Source organism: Triturus cristatus, chromosome 1_1 (assembly GCF_964204655.1).
Source record: "Triturus cristatus chromosome 1_1, aTriCri1.1, whole genome shotgun sequence".
Classification (NCBI taxonomy): domain Eukaryota; kingdom Metazoa; phylum Chordata; class Amphibia; order Caudata; family Salamandridae; genus Triturus; species Triturus cristatus.
The window spans coordinates 849,005,750-849,018,393 of record NC_140579.1 but is presented as its reverse complement, the minus strand read 5'-3'; positions in this window follow the sequence as shown (position 1 = coordinate 849,018,393).

The following is a 12,644-nucleotide window of genomic DNA, read 5'->3' as shown; positions in this document are numbered from 1 at the left end:
GGAGGTGACTGTAATCAAGTTGTTGACCCCTTTGTTGACGGCCAATCTCAAGTTCGCTTCACTTCCCAAAAAGCACATAAACAATTTCTTGATACTATATCCCAATCTCATCTTGTGGATTCTTGGAGACTCTCTCATCCTGATACTCTTGATTTCTCCTTTTTCTCTCCTCCTCACAATTCCCTCTCTCGTCTAGACTATATCTTTCTCTCTCAATCCTTGTCTCAAATCTCTTATCCTCCTCTATTGAACCTATTGTTATCTCTGATCATGCTCCAATTATAACTGATCTTGATTTACTTCCACCACGCCCCAGGTCCTCCCGTTGGCGTTTTAATAACTCTTCTTCTTGACCCTACTTTCTCTTCCTCCTTTGTTACTTTTGCCAATGAATTTTTTGATTTAAACACCACTATGTCTTCTTCTCCCCATATTTTATGGGATTCCTTTAAAGCCACTGCAAGAGGCTTCATTATAGATTTTTTTTTTTTTTAAAGAAACGTTTCCTTCAGCAACATAAAGCTACCTTAGTACATATTAAATCCTTAGAGCATGAGTTTTATATGTCATCAACAGATTCCGTACTTCCAGCCTTGGTACGCGCCAAGTTAACATTCAACAAAACTTCCACTGATAATGCTGCTTCTATTCTTTTACGCAGCAGTGCTCGTTATTATGGAGGTCGAAATAAAGTTGGGAAACTTTTAGCGAATTATTTGAAAACTCGTAAAGATCGTACCCTGATCGATTCTATTTATTCTCCAGATGGTTCTTTGCTACACAAAGATCAAGATATTCTTGACACATTCAAATTGTTTTATATGGATCTTTATACCCCGGAATCCCCTCCCTCTAGTTCCCTCGTTCAATCCTATTTTAATAATATACCATCACCATCTACCGCCCACCTTAATCTAACAGATCTTGAAGCAGATTTATCTTTAACTGAGTTATCCTCTGCCCTAAAAGTTTTAAAAAAAGGGAAAACTCGTAGGCCAGATGGTTTTTCTGTTGAATTTTATTTAAATTTTTCTAAGCTATTACTCCCAAAACTTTTAAATCTTTTTTATTCTTTCTATCTTTCTGGGAAAACTGAGGGCACTTTTCAAGAAGCCACCATATGTCTTATTCATAAGGAAGGGTGGGATCCCATGTTTTGTAAAAATGATCGGCCGATCTTTTTGGTTAATGTAGATTATAAGCTCTTTGCCAAAATACTCGCACTACGTTTAGATCCCCTTATGCCGCATTTGGTCAGCAAAGAGCAGTGTGGTTTCGTCAAAGGTAGATTGACTTCGGATAATTCTCGCCTCTTTTTTAATGTTTTAAATAAGATTCCCTCCCTCTCCGCATCTTTAGCGGCTATTTCTGTCGAAGCTGAAAAGGCATTTGATAGTGGATTGGTCCTTTTTATTTGCGGCTCTTAAATTGCATGGTTTTGGCTCCAAATTGATCTCGCTTATTTCTTTATTATATTCTGCTCCTAGAGCGTCGGTATTAATCAACGGTTCCGTTTCATCTTATTTTCCCCTTCAGTGAGGAGTCCGTCAAGGTAGTCCTCTTTCCCCTCTTCTTTTTGTTCTTGCACTTGAACCCTTCTTATCTTCAATCCGCAATAATACTTATATTTCTGGTTTCTCTTATGGCGATCAACTTTTAAAACTTTCCGCTTATGCGGATGATATTTTACTTTTTATCTCTGACCCTGAAACCTCTATTCCCTCTCTATTACGTGAATTCACTTCTTTTTCCCTTGTCTCTGGGTATGAAATTTACTCAGAAATACTCCCTCTCACCAAAACATGTCTTCCACATTCCTTTTCTTCTACTGGTTTTGCTTGGAGTAGATCCAAAATCAAATACTTAGGTATGTGGTTCTCTAATTCCATCACTTCTACCATCAAATTAAATATGTCTGGGATTCTGTCTCAGATTGATAAATTACTCTCCTCTTGGAATCCTCTTTTTCTTTTATGGTGGGGCCGTTTAGATTCAATAAAGATGCCGATCACCCCTATTTTGATTTATGCCCCATCTATGCTTCCTGCCCATATTCCTGCTTGTTATTTTAAACAAATTGATTCCTGTCTATCTAAATTCCTTTGGAAAAACAAAAGGGCCAGACTATCTTTATCTTCTCTAAGCAAAATCTAAAGGAGGTATTAATTTTCCTGATTTCGTCTTTATCACAAATCATTCAGCCTTCGCCAAGCCTCTAAATGGCTTATTTCTGAATCCTTCCCCTTCACTCCCCTTTGGCTATCCATTGAAAGTGCCCTATTATTGCCTTTTTTCTTTAACGAAGTTCTCACTTTCTCTGCAAAAACCTCTTATACTCTCTCCCCTTGTTTATACATACTTGTTTTTTATTAAAACCTCTTGTTTCTCCAAAACCTATGTCCAGGGAAGCTTTTTTGGAATCATCTATTTGGCATAATTCCCTTATTAAACTATAGAACTATATTCTGGAAGGCATGGAGATTGAAAGGTATAATTTGGGTCAAACATCTTTTTGATGGCGTATCTCCTTACTCCTTTCCCCAATTTCAATCCACTTTTCATTTTGCTCGCTCCTTTCTACAGAAATGTTCTACTCTAATGATGGTCATCCTTGACACTTTTTATTCTCTTCCATCTCTCTCTCCCCCTGATGTTCCAAATCCTCTTTTGCAAATCCTTCTTTTGCTTCCCAAGGCTTCTCTTATTTAAAAAAAAATTCAGCTCGCAATTCAGAACGCACTAAGACTAAATTGGAACTCTCATGGGAATCTGACCTGGGTTGTGAGTGGAATATTTCTTTTTGGGATCAACTTTGGTCCCGTTCCCTTAAAATATCTCGCTCTGCATCTCTCACTCAATCAATGTTCTTTCTTTATCACAGACTTTATCTTACTACTATCTCCTTGGCTCGCTTTTCTCTGTCCACTGATACTAATTGTTGGTCTTGTGGCTCCTCTAATGCTGATATCAACCATCTTCTTTTCCTTTGCTCTTCAGTTTCTATTTTCTGGGAGAAAATCTGGTCCTACATTTCTCGTATATTTAATATTTCTATTCCCTATTCCATCCCTCTCCTTTTTTCTGGTAGTCTGTCAGATTCTTTAGATCTTTCCCCTCACACACATGGTCTCTTTGACCTCATGCTTGCTTTAGCTTTCCAACATATTACACTTAACTGGAAAACACTCAGAAGACTTTCTGTACAAAATTGGTGGAATAGTCTTTGTCACTTTCATCGACTTGAAATTGCTTTCGCCTCTTCTTGCAAACCAATCCTAAATAGAGATCTCTTTTGGTTACCTCTTACTACTTATTTAGATAGCCTAACGTTAACACATAATTGCCATTCAACTGTTGCAAATTTTAAACCGCCTTGAATGTCTTCTCTGTTCTTTTGATTCCTATATTTTATTGGTTTAGTAGATATATTAAGTCGTTGAGATTACTTCTCATTTTTCCATGAAGTACGCATTCATTTATTTATCTCAAGTTTATATGCCTTATGTGTTTATGAATTTCCCTTCTTCCTCCCCCTCTCCCTCCCTCCCCTTTACTTCCCCTTAAAATTATTTAAAATAGCTTTCTCTTCTGTTTTGAATACCAGTCTTTTATTGTTCTAATTCTTGTTCTGCATTTTTCTCTGTGTTACTGGTATGATGTAATATTTGTGATTTTTCAAATAAAGCTTTAAACTTAAAAAGAAATATTGCAGGGCCGCAGCTCCCACTAGGGAGTGTTCTCTCTCTCTCTCCTCTCGCTTTCTCTCTCTCTCTTTCTCTCTGTCCCTCCTGCTCTCTTTTTCTCTTTCGCTCCGTCTCCCCCTCTCTCTCTTTCCCTCTCCTCTCTTTCTCTCCCTCTTTCTTTCTTTCTCTCTCCTTCCCCCACTCTCTTTCTCTCCTCCCTCTCTCCTCTCTCTCTCTCTTTCTCTCTCTCTCTCTCTCTCTCTGTCTCTCCCGCTCTCTCTTGCTCTCTCTCTCTCTTTCTCACTCTTGCACTCTCTCCTCTCTATTTCTCTCTTTCTCTGTCTCTCTCCCTCCCTCTCTCTCTCTCTCCCCCCTTTTTCGGTCTCTATCCATCTCTCTCTCTCGCCCTCTTTCTCTCTCTTTCACTCTTTCTAACCCTCTCTCGATCTCTTTCTCTCCCTCCCTCTCTTTATCCCTCTTCCCTCTCTCACTCTCGCTCTCCACTCTCTCCTTTCTCTCTCCCTCCGTTTATCGTCCTCACCCTCTTTCTTGCCCCCCACCTCTTCATGTCTTTATGTCTCTTTTAATCTTTCCATCGCTTTCTCGATTCTGTTCAATGCTACTTTATGGATTTGTTTTTTAGATAAATCCACTGGAATTATGCGGCAAATGACACAATTATATGGCGGGGTTGAGTTGTTTATTATGCAGCAAAAAAAAAAATTATGCTGCAATCATGTGGCACCTCTGGCAGTTTAAAAACAGTGTAAAACAGCATATCACATTTCAAGTGTCTCACTCGGTGGAGGTTTAAAATCCAGTGAATGGGGCCCCGCCTAACAAAACACGCAACAAGGCTTTGCACAGCTGCCAACAGGTTTGCAACTGGAATCCTAAAGCAGCAATACCAGCAGATTTTGTTTGAACCCTACTGAAAGGACTGGGGCTGTACCGTGGCCGGTGAGGGACTGCAGACCCCCGCCCCTGCAGTTACAGTCGCAAATTGTTTTTTTATTGTATGGATTTAAGCCTCTGCCCCAGGTTACTAATACATTTTAACAAGCCGCCCTGCTTTTCTTTGAAACGCTTGTTCAGTCCTGGCATGTGGCGCTGCAAAATACCTCCACTCGCCCTTGCTTAACCTTGCGAAAGGAAACAAGAAGCCCCAGCACTCCTGGCAGCGCCACTACAGCTATACAGAGGCTTAATTTCAGCGGGTGTCTGCCGGTATGCTCATGAGCAAAAGCTATTAAAATATGTAAATTTGCTGCTAATACATATGCCATGCCATAGGGCGGTTGTGCGGCACAACGCTCTCTGTTGAAGTGTATTTAATGATTTAGCAGAGGCATAGTAATAGTGCCAAGGTCTCCAAAGCAGAGAGGAGCATGGGCTTCTTCCTCCAGCATTTGCAGCAAAACAAGTATTTGGGGCACAGTAGGACCTTCATAAATGGGCCTAGTGGCATCCCCAGCACTCCTGCCAGCCCCACTAAAGCCATACAGGGGCTTAATTTCAGCCGGTGTCTGCTGGTACGCTCATGAGCAAAAGCTATTAAAACATGAAAATTTGCGGATAATACATATGCCATGCAATAGGGTATGATTTTGAGTGGGGGGTATAATTCAATGGGTGTCAAATAACATTTGAAAATGTCACCAAAAAGTAATTCCATCTGCCTAATGTAAATGTTTCTAAATTACACCATAGTATTTAGTAGTGTGCGTATAATAAAAGTATGTTTACTTTCTTATTAATAAAAAAAATATATATTATTTCCTTATTATTATTAATCCATACTAGTGTATGGTAAGTACTCACCGACACAAACTCCCATGAATACGCCTTCAACTATAATACCCTAAAAAAATCAACTACTACAATTCGATGCATGTTTCCCATTTGTCAGGTATTTTTAAACAGATTACTTAAGGAAGCCTTATTTTCTGCAAAACTAATAACCCATCACAAAGGCGAGACCTATTGGCCATGCCACTGCTTGTTCTGGTGAGGCTGTGGACACATAGGGGCACATGAAGGATGTAATAGAAGTTGCAGGCCTCGGAAGTCTGCCAATTGCACGCCAGGATTTCTGGGAGTCTCACACACACACACACACACACACGTTGCGTTGCTCGCTCGCTCACTCATTCATTCATTCACTCTATTCGGATTCAGCTTCTATTCTGACACCCATCTATTGACCGCCTCACTTCGGTGCTGAAAGATTTAGAACATAATTTCAAGATTCCCTACGCACCCACAATGTGGAGTACTGTGTGCTGGAACTCGGGAGAAAGATATCATAATTGACATATTCCTGATTTGGGGCAGCTACCAAACTGAGATCTCTGACAAGAGTGAGGACCGACCAAGGACTAATTACAGGAGTCACAAGAACTGGCTGACAGTCCAATCCAATAGATCAGTGGCTCTTAACCTTGTGACTTCTGTGGACCCCCACTAAATCATTACTGGAACCCGTCAACCCCCATTGATATATTTTTGGAATACAGGGCCTCCCCTCCACCGATTCATTACTGGGGGGCGAGGACCACAGTCTAAGTAATTTTGAGGATTTGAACCTCAGAACAATACACAAGAATACAGAAATAAGCATTCATCAAACAAATACACATATTATTAAATGTTTTCTTTAATTCCCAATTATAAAAAAAAATAATCAAAATGGAGCTTTAAATGGGAAGGTTGGAGCTTTTCCAAATTCTACTGAGATCACCCATCGTCCATACTATATTCTGTTTGATGCACTTGGACTGCTTCAACGAATAAATCTAAATATACCAAATTCATTTAGCCTCCGGTTTCAAATTGCATTTACAGGACGTAGAAATACACTTTATTAATCTGTTAATATTATTTAATTTTCTAAACAGTTGCCAACCCCCTGAGTAGATGTCGTGGCTCCTCAAGGGCCCGTGGACCATGAGTTAAGAATCACTACACTAGACAATGTACTCCAACCCTATAGGGAACAAGCCCTCGAGAACTCCACGGAAGCAGAGTACACAGTAGTAAGCTGTGCTCCTAATAAAGGCCTCATCCAATCGTCCATTAAGTTGATTGAAATGCATAACCCAACTGGAAGGGTATATAGAATGTATTCACAACAACATTCCTCACACAGATGATATACACAACCTCGAGGGTAGCACTGGGAATTGTGGTCCCGTACACAGCCAAAAAATTGCAGTTACTAATCTAAGGGCGCATGTTCCAAATGTTACTATAACTGGCCTCGTGTATACATGAAGGCACTACTCCAGGCAAAAATTATCAGGCTTCTATGCGTTGTTTAAAATGTTTCATATATATTTTTTACAAGTTTGATACTTTGAACATTGTTTATTAAACACTCGAATGCTCACACAATCGCAGAGATGTTTTATGCAAGAAACGCCTGTCGTGTTTACAATGTAGAAATAACGGTTGTATTTGAAACACAATGTACAAATTACTACACGTATCCCCTTGGTGGCATGTTTCGCCTTTCGTATATGTTTACATAAAATTACAATTGAAATCCTTTGGGTAAAACTCAGGCAAACACTTAGAACATAGCCACCTTACTCAGACGAGGGCACACGAACAGACTCTACATAAACAGCACAGGGTTTCTAACCTCTTTAGGGCCACTCTACTGTGATTAACCAAGTGACGCAGGCAGAAGACAAAATACAAACTTCAGGCCTGGCAGGAGCGAACAGAAGGAGTAGTATGTAGTGAAGGAAATGCTCACTGGTACAAGGAACTCCAGAACCTAAAGCTGACTAGTCCTCATGGGGGCATTCGGCGCAGTCAGTGCACCGCCCCTAAAACAAACACTGAGGCCAGTGATCTGATGGAAACTCAGACAAGCACTGAATCTCTGACGGTGCTCTGTCTCAGGTATCCTCAATACAATCTCTGGAGGGAGGGCATGATATCAGTGCTGGAGGTCACTGACTAGACTGAGCAGAAGAGTTACCAGCAGCAGCATCTGAGCAAAACATTTGGGCATCGGCACTCATTATTTTACAAATTAAGCACTGGTTTCAGTTCAGCCTGCAGTCATGATATTGGCACAGAGGGCATGCGCCTCCCGGTTTGCCCATAAAGAGCAAGGTGTACAGGATCTCAGAGACAGTATCGGACTCTATCATGGTACATGTTGCCTTTTCCAAGATGGTAGACTTTGGCGCTCTCAAACACTCCTAGGATCAGTGGACAAGACCAGTAGTGCCGGTTCTGGTACAAGGGCTGTCAGGCCTGCTCTGTTGCATAGAGGATAAAGACAGATACTCATTTCACTGCTAGAGCAGGCACACTTGTGGATGAGTTGCATCCAACACACTGTTTAATTTGTAAAATAATAAGTACAGGGGTCCAAACCTTCTGCACAGAAGCTGCTGCAGGTCCTTCAGAAGGTTGTGGTGCCTAATACCAATGCAACATAGTCTTGATTCCTCCTCATGTACCTTTATGCCATGACCAGATGCCCTACCCATGAAACTCACTCCTGTACATTCCTTTTTCGCCCCTGCTTTCTCCCCTTGTCACGCTTTTTCCATCTTTCTCTTCCTCCTTCTCCCCCCTTTTGTGTTTTCTTTCTCCCTCTTATTCTGGGTCAAAGTCTGATGAGGGAAAATAAGTACCAGTGCCCAAAAAGTAAGTGCCAGTGGGACCCACCTGCGACCATCGGCTCAAATTACCCACTGATCCAGCCATATTTCTGAGCCTGAATCCATCAAGTGGCAACCATCAGATTGCATTGAGGCAAATAAAAGGCAGTAGTGTAACCCCTCAACACCAGTACAGTTACAGGGATGCCCACAGCTTAAAGATTTCCCCTGCTACTTTCGAGAAACTCCTGTACCAGGTATTGGCTGAGTTTGACGTCTGTGTTGCATAGATGGATGATGCTATCATTAGTGACAGCTGGAAAAACCACTCTGAAAACCATGGAAGATCTGCAGAAGGCAAACATCACTAGAAAGGCCACCTTGTGGCAAACTGCCCAGCCTCTGTAGTCCTTTTTGTGCCACAACTAGGGAATAGGAAAACTCCATCCCAAAAAGTCAAGATAATTTCTATGGTGAATAAGTAGGTCTCCACTGCTCAGCTGTAGATAAGAGCCTTTTTCTTCCAGGGGCTCTGTGCGTGGCCATGAGGCCATGAGCAGCCTAATGCCTTCAGGACAACAGAGGGTCATGAGGTCTATAAGGCCCTGAAGCAGGCATTGTGCACCGACATTCCTTACTGTGGCCAGCCTTTGTTATGCAGACTGCGGGTATCCAAAAAGTAATCTGATACCCCATCACCAGCAAGGGTTGGAATTGAGAAGAGAACAAAAGTCAGGGAGGTCGCATAGGAATGCTGTTAGGCAGCGCTGAATTCATTAAAAAAATACGTGCCAGTGTCCTCCTTAGGAGGCCACTGCAGCTTGCATTTCCTATTGCCCCTGCCAGCATTGCCTTTGACATACCTACATAACTAATAACCATCACAGGACTACACGTCCGGCAATTCAGACTGGTTGAGCCCCCCAAAGCTATAAGAATGGCTTGGGAAACAGGTATTAGTTGTTTTTAATGTGTAATGAATTAATAAACAACTGCTGTACTGCTCATATTTAAATTACCCAAACAGCGCCACCATGTGGCAGCTGTCAGAAATGCCGTAGTTTACATTTAGGTGCCGGTCTTGACAATTAGGTGCTGGTGCCGAGCAACGGAAACCACCGGCTCAAACTAAGCACTGCTGTTAGGCGTTTCCCCACTCAGATAGCTGGGATTCTGCTTGTCAGTAGAGGCCCTTGCATATCTGATACAAAACACACTGCCCCAGTTTCACTTTTTCTGCCTCGTTCATGTGTATGGTCTTTAGCTCCATCTATGCATGTGAGAGCCTGGGTGTGCATAGGTGTCTTGGTGCAGGCTTGTTGGGTGGCTTGGAGACCTTCGCCGTGTATTTTGTGTCCTGTAGATGATACTGTGATTTCTGCATAAAGCTTTAGATCCCCTTCCTTCTGGCCTTTGTCCACACTAGATATGCATGCTGTTGCTCCTGTGACTGCCCCTCAGAAACCACACAGAAGTGTGGTAGGGCCCCGCCACCCCAGCAATCATCTCAACTCCCCTTCAACCCCTGCCCTATGCTGGGTGTCACCTAGCAAACAGAGACATGGCCAGGTGTGGGTGGCTTACCCTCTCCGCAGTCTCCAGCCCGAATCCCCAACCTGAGCATTAGGGGGCAGATTTACAAGAAACTGACACATCTGTACAGCTGCGTCAGTTTCCCTGCGCCTCAATACAAAACCCTTGCGCCGCCATGAATGCGCCGTATTTAGAATACGGCGCACCATGGCGCATGGATTGACAGATGAGTACGAAATTCTGACGCATCTAATGGTGCAAAAGTGATGCATTGCTGGAGTTGCTCATAAAAGTGACAACTCCACCAATGCCCCACAACAGATAGGTGAGTCCAATTTAAAAAGCCTTACAACATTCCTTACGCCTGGTCTGAGCAGGCGTAGGGATTTTGACGCAGTGAAGGCATAGAGTGACGCAGTGAAATGTTGTAAATTTCACTGCATCAGTTCTACATGGCTTTTTGCGTGGGAGCACCCACCCTGCATACATTATACCTGACGCAGGTATAATGTGGCACAGGGTTTTACAAGGTGACACATCTCCCTAGATGCGTCACATTGTAAATTGCGTGCAACGTGGTGCATTGTTTACGCCACTGCTGCGTTACAAAAAGTGATGCAACGGCGGTGCAAAAGTTTCGCAAGTGGCTTGTAAATCTGCCCCTCGATCTCGAAGCTATGAATACCTGCCCAGCTTGTCACTGCCCTAACTCAAAGACATCAAGTGTCCCATTATCAAGATGGGACTGTGACATGGAAGACATGGCCTCTGGAATAAGCATCACTAGTAAGCAATGAAGATTACTGGTAAGGAATCAGCCATTTGCTTGGGCGGCTGTAAGCTTTTATTTTTAGGTGGAATTACAAGAAATGTTAGTGTGAAATCAAAGCCACTTAATATTCACAACTTCTAAATAAGAAAATTATTCTAGAGCTGTAGAGAAACGAACGGCTAGATGGAAATCAAGTAATACACAATTTGTTGCCAGAATGCTTTTCTAAAGTGCATTTGCAGTCTCTGTAAATTTGCTCGTTATTCCCTTCCATTGCTGGGCTGACACACTCCGAACATACTTAATATATGCAGCGTGGGGTGGGGAGTTTTTTCTTTTTTTTTTTACATATCGAGCGCTTTTCCTAATGAGTAAAATAGCATCGCTCTTTAATATTTGCGGTATCGTTGTTGCTGTTCGACAGAACCTTTATTTGGTGCAAAGCAAACCAGATGAAAAAAAAATCGTTGGAGGGTAGTTAAGGTATTTGAATTAAAGTCTCCCAGAAAGAAAGTATTTGATGGCTAATGATCTCATTTCAATATAATAGGACCTTTCGCAGAGAGCAAGACAGGTTAAAAGATATAATTATGACTTTCCAAAGTCTCCCAAGTGCCTGGAAAAGGGCTGACAGCTTTGATCCCAGGCTTAGTTCTCAAAGGGGGGAAAGGCTTTGTGTGCTGGGAGAATTAAAGAGACACCATCCCTTCCCCACCCTCTGCCTACTTTGCAATTTATCTGTCAAGGATGCAACCCAGGTTACAATGTCAACACCAGAGAGAGGTGGGGTGGGTCGGTTCATGGAAAAGGGGGGAGCCGGGGGTTCCCTGACCTGTCAGGCACAGGTCTGTGCTAAAAATGCTCATACTTCAAGGGAATTCTTGGGTTATTTCGGGACCTCTTTTAAGGTAAAGGTGGCATCCTGAGGACAGAAGAAGGATTAGGCCTGGCCTTTGAGACAAGCTTTAGCTGTCTCGCCCGACTATAGTTGTTCTTTAAAATTAATATGTAATATAAATACCTAGAACGGATTTTGGTCAGCAGGCTTCATCTGTTGGTCTGTTGAATTGCCATTCACATGTTGCTTCCTCCCATCACAGCTAACAGCATGGGTCAATGAGTCAGCCCACTTTACCTACTGGCTTCCTTCACTTTGAGTGACTGCTTGTGCACATTGTTCATATCCTCCTAAAAATAGTTCCTTCCTCTTCAGTGACAAACCAGGCTCAAAATGTGCATTTGAATTTATTCATTTTTCATGTCTAAGTTGCTGCTAAATATTTTGTCTGTGTTTAGAGCGCCTCCGTAGATGGTGATTTATTTTTCTGTCTACTTTTTTATGGTCTCAATACAGAGAGCCCTAGACGACTCTCACAGACTGCATTATATAGAATACTCCACAGAGCTGCTCCTTGCTCATAATTAGAAAGCTTTCATGCCAATCTCAGTTGCTTTTTTGGCGGTGGCTTTTCTCACTATTCCTTAGTCTGTGTTAGTGCCTCCTCCGGAAGATAGCTCTTTTAGCCTTGATAATGATTGTCTATGGTGAAGTGTTGGAAATGAGGTGACTGGTTGAGGTGGGGTGAAGCCCTACTCAAGCAGAACCCACAATTTATGTTAGGGTGAATTCATAAGCAAACCCCAAATAAACCTGTGCTTAACCCTCTGGTAGGTTGGCTCAAGCAGTCAGGCCTAACTTTGGGGCAATGTGTAAAGTATTTATCCAGTACTTCAAATAATAGTAAAGTGAAAACACAACACAAGAAAAATCCCACACCAATTTAGAACAATAAAGTAAAATGTAATAAATAATTTAAGACCAAAAAGGCAAACATTTAATCAGTAGAACCAGAGATATGCAATGTTTAAGATTTAAGTGAAAATAGATAGCAGAAAGCACCAACTGTGGTAAATGTGGTTGCACCGGACAGGGACAAAGTCATAAGTTCAGGCCGCCCACGATGGATTTTGGGCCGCATACAGGGACCAAGTTAGGCCCATTGAAGAAAGTACCTTAAATCCTGGTTTGCGGAG